The 4,604-nt window shown below is 56.5% G+C and overlaps 1 protein-coding gene across 3 annotated transcripts in view; it reads right to left on the bottom strand.

The window, feature by feature from the left end:
• COL8A2 (collagen type VIII alpha 2 chain) overlaps positions 1-4,604 on the bottom strand; it is a 30,030-nt gene that overhangs the window by 16,815 nt on the left and 8,611 nt on the right. The window contains exons 1-2 of one of the 3 annotated variants that reach the window (XM_017501072.1): positions 3,574-3,626; positions 3,347-3,391 (exon numbers count right to left, since the gene is read on the bottom strand). The exons of 1 other annotated variant lie outside the window; for it this stretch is intronic. The gene's annotated coding sequence lies outside the window, so the exon portion shown is untranslated. Of the gene's footprint in view, positions 1-3,346; positions 3,392-3,573; positions 3,627-4,604 lie in introns of those variants that run through there. One more of the 3 variants, XM_017501073.2, reaches the window with a different exon arrangement.

Raw genomic sequence — 4,604 nt, 5'->3', positions numbered from 1 at the left:
AAAAAAAAAAAAAAAAAGAGAGAGAGAGAGAAAGACAGGGTCTCGCCATGTTGCCCAGGCTGCTTTAGAACTCCTGGGTTCAAGTGATCCTCCCACCTCGGCTTCCCAACTGAGCCTCAGATTCTTGTGTTCAACTATCAGCCAAGCATGTCCCCTGGCTGTCCCTCAGAGATCCCACCCAAACTGCTGTCATTACCTTCTCCCTCATTACCTGCTTCTCCCCAACGCAAGTGCCCCCTACCCCCAGGTGCCAAGGCCAAAAATCTGAGCATCACTTTTGCTGTTGTTCATTTTTGTTTTAAGGGTGAACATCACTTCTGACCCTCCTTCCTTACAGAAAACTCTATGCCTTGGTGTACCCTTCATGCAGCCAACTCAGCCCCTACTTGTCATCTTTCTTGGGTGCCCTTGTGCAGTAACCAACCTGCACAACTGTACATGACATCTCTCTTCCTTTCCCCTCAAACTTCCAACCTTATCCTGTGGACTCTGTCTCCTCTATTTCTCTTACTTCTGTTCCTTTCCCTCCTTTCCCACAGCCTCACCCCAATACAGACCTTGTATTCCCCCAAAACTCAGCCCAGTGCCTGGCACATCCCTGTCACTAAGTAAAAGTGTGTAAATTAAGTGGCCACATTCTCTACTGGATGATCATAAAAGTCTCTCCCGCAGTCCCCCAGTCCCAACTTCTCTCTAATTTCCTCAACGTAGCCTATAGAGACTCCCACAATGCTTCTAACACTTTAGGCTGCATCCGGATGACTGGGACAGCCTATCACCATGTAGGTTCGGGGGCCCCCTCGCAATTCACTAGCTGTGGGATAGGGCCCAGCATCTGCCTCTCTAACGAGCTCCCAGGGGATGCCGACGCTGCCTGTCTGCGAGCCACACGTTGGCACAGTTCTGCCCATGGCTCTCCCCTGCTCTGGATTTTCCAGTGGCTTCCTGGTACTAACAGGATAAATTCCACATTATTCTGCAATTCACATGGCTTCCTGGAGGAGGAGGCATAGTAGAAGGTGGACCAGTTAGGAAGGAGGAGGTAGAGAGATGGACGGGGAGCCCAGCAAAGCCCTGAGGTCACGTTTGGAGGCACACACTCGTCTAAGAGTCAGGCGGGTAAGGAGAGAGCCAGGACCAGCTCAATGCCAGCTCGGAGCCACTGGAGTGTGTGCCGTGCCCACTGTGTCCCTTCCTCCATGGCTCTGTGTCACCGAACCCAGGCCTTTGCCTCCTGTGTCTCCGGTGTGTCTCAGGAATCTTTCTGTGTATCTTTCACCTGTCCACCCATCTCTGTCGCTGTTTGTCCTTCTCTGTCCTCTCCCATGTCCTGTGCCTAGGTCCCTATCTGGGTTCCAGGCTCTGTAAATCTCTAGCTGTTGGTCACTGGATGGGACCCTTGGGAAGGCCAGCACTGACAGTCCACACCTGCATTAATATCAGGTCTGGGTCTGACCTCCTGGACAATGGCTGAGCCACCCTGCAAGGTCTGGGAAGGGACTTGGGGGTGTCCAGTCCCATGAGCTGAGCGCTCTGTCTGCTGTGCAGATGAGGACTGCCCCAACGCCGAAGAGGCACCTGGAATCTGGGAGTTGGAGGGTGGAGGGAGGTGGCCAGATCAGGGCAGGGCTGCCTGGGGCCACCTTCTCACCCAGGTTGGTGGCAGGAGAGGAGTGCTGCTGCCTGCCCACCTGGTCTGCCTGACCACACTTCAGTTCCACTAACAGTCCCAGCATCCTGCACCACTGCAAGAGAGGCTCTTAGACCAAGTGGCCTCAGTTTCAGAAGTAGCATTAGAAGGAGGCTTGAAGGAGAAATCAGAGTTTAACAGGCCCACGGGGGCAGGTGATGGTGGGACGGTCCAAGCTGAAATCAGAGCAAATGACTGGACGAGGAAGGCTTCTAGGGTAGGGGGCCATCCAAGGAGCAGTGTACCTAGGACTCTGGAACTCGGGACAGAGACGTGGGCTAGAGGGAAAAACAGGCTCATTGGTGGGGTTGCTGCAGCCTGGGGGAGGGCCACGGACTCCCCCTTGGGAATGTGGCCACATTTAGGGAGTAAGAGGAGCCAACCACAGCCCTGGGCTCCTCCCCCCAACATTGTAAGATCCAGACACCCCAGACTTCTCACTGCCTCCCTGGCCCTGTCTCTTCCTGCCTGATCTTCTCTGCTGGGCTGCCCTTTCTGCCTTTCTCCTCCATGGAAACATATTAGTCCTCATTTAAGGCCCAGCAAAAAAGCCTCTTCCTCCATGCAGCCTTCCCTGCCTCCTTCAGGAAGAACAACTCCTCCTGGGCACCCACCCACATGAAAACACCTGTTCCCCACCCCTACCTCCCTCCTGCCTGAGGCTGGCACAGGGCATGTACTCAATGAAGCCTGTAGCCCAGCGCACCAGGTCCAGACCTCTGACAAACCCACCTCCCACGTCCGGGCAAGCCCTCAGGTGGCTTAGCACAAAGCCGCTTTCTCTTTGTTGCTCTTCCTGAGTCCTCAATTCTGGGCTGGAGCGGGCCTGGACCAAACCTCCCTCCTGCAGGTGACCAAGCCCCTGGCCTCTGCCCATCTCTGAGTCTAGGTTCTCCAAGGCTCCCCTGGGGAGAAGCATCCTGGGACAACAAAGTGTCCAGGAAGGTAAGAATAGCCGGGCAGGGGCAGATGGACTAGAAGAGGCCGGCAGTGGGCAGGCCCCACGGCAGCCATGTACCTTCAGGCAGGTAGCCAGGCAGCTGGCCCTTCCCCACCTAGGGGCTTGGGCTTCAGTTGGGGCCATCATTTGCCTCCCAGCAGAGGCCTTGAGCTTCTGACGGGAACTGGACAACCGAGGTCCCCGGCAGACCCAGCCACCCCCAGGCCTCAGGCAGGGGCAGGCGGGGCCTCCTCAGCCTCCAATCCCTCACCTTCTGGTTCGCATTTGCAGCCTTTTCCGGAGCGCCACCCGCCGCCCGCTGCCTCCCGACGCCTGCCAAGATTCCTGGGCCTCTGTGGCTACCCTGCGTGGTGGCGGCAGCAGCAGCAGCAGGAGGGGCTGGGCTGGGCAGGGAGGGGGCCCGGCAGGAGCACAGCCAGGCCACTGCACCCTGGCTGGGCCAAGCAAACACAGCCCCGCCAAGGAGCCGGGCGAAATAGTTCACAAATGAGAAAAAGCTGCCTCTGAGTTGGGCCAGGGTTTTAAAGCCCAGGCTGTAGGGAGCTGAGGTCACCTGCAAAAGGGGTGGCTCACAGGACACCCTGGGTCTGGGAGGGGCTTCCGCTGCAGCAGGAGGGATCGAGGTTAGACAGCAACGAACACAGGCCTCATCCAGCCTGGGATATCGGAAAACCCCGCCCCCAAACCTAGCTTACCTTTCAGTTCGGAGGGGCCTGGGAAGGTCCCAGCAGAGGCAGGGCCTGAGGATGAACGAGACAAACAGTGAGGCTGGGCATGGTGGCTCCCGCTTGTAATCCCAGCACTTTGGGAGGCCAAGGTGGGAAGACTGCTTGAGCCCAGGAGTTTGAGACCAGCCTGGGCAACAGGGAGACACTGTCTCTACTAAAAAAATTAAAAATTAGCTGGGCATGATGGTGCTTACCTGTAGTCCCAGCTACTTAGGAGGCTGAGACAGGAAGATTGCTTGAGCCCAGGAGTTCAAGACTGCAGTAAGCTATGATCGCACTACTGCACTTGAGACAGGGCAAGACTCCGTCTCAAAAAAAAAAAAAAAAGGAACAGTGAGACAATGACATCAGGAGGCTGGGAAGCCTCCTGCCTAACCCATAGCCACCCCAGTGCCTGCCATGGGCTTCTTACCAGAAACCCCTGCTGGAAACCTGGCCCCAACCTCAGTCTCTCTTCTCAGTTCCCTCCTCCCCTGAGGGAACCAAGGTGTCTGCCCCACACTCCAGGACTCCATCCATTCAATGCACACTTAGCAACACCCACGGGGTGCCTGGCCCTGGATTGAAGGAGTTCCTCCTATCCTAGGGCCCAGGCTAAGGACGTCCCTTCTGTGTCCCGGGTTCCCATGCTGGAGAAGTCCCTCCCATATGTCAGTTCTGGTTTGGGGTGGCCCCTACTTTGGGTTAGGATCCCTGTTGGGGAAGCTCCTGCTGCATGGAGGACCCAAGCCTGGGCCTTGGGCCACAGAAATGGTTCAACCCCATACCCTACCCTGCCCTGCCATGAAGGGCTGGGGGCATCACACAATAGGCAAAGATCTTTGGGCTGTGGGAGCACAGAGCAGGGAACACTACCTCCTTAAGCTTCCCCTGAAGGCTTCGTGGAGAAAGGGACCCTGGAGCTGGGTCCTGAAGGATGAGTAGGAGTCTGAAAGGCAGAGGAGGTGATAAAAGGAATTTCAGGCAGTAAGATACAGGGAAGGAGCCGGGCGCCGTGCCTCACGCCTGTAATCCCAGCACTTTGGGAGGCCGAGGCGGGTGGATCACGAGGTCAAGAGATCAAGACCATCCTGGTCAACATGGTGAAACCCCGTCTCTACTAAAAATATACAAAAAATTAACTGGGCATGGTGGCACGTGCCTGTAATCCCAGCTACTCAGGAGGCTGAGGCAGGAGAATTGCCTGAACCCAGGAGGCGGAGGTTGCGGTGAGCCGAGATAGCGC

Source organism: Cebus imitator, unplaced genomic scaffold, assembly GCF_001604975.1.
Source record: "Cebus imitator isolate Cc_AM_T3 unplaced genomic scaffold, Cebus_imitator-1.0 Scaffold277, whole genome shotgun sequence".
In the NCBI taxonomy this organism is placed as follows: domain Eukaryota; kingdom Metazoa; phylum Chordata; class Mammalia; order Primates; family Cebidae; genus Cebus; species Cebus imitator.
Note: the sequence above shows the minus strand (reverse complement) of the source record. Positions and strands in the feature narration are given on the sequence as shown.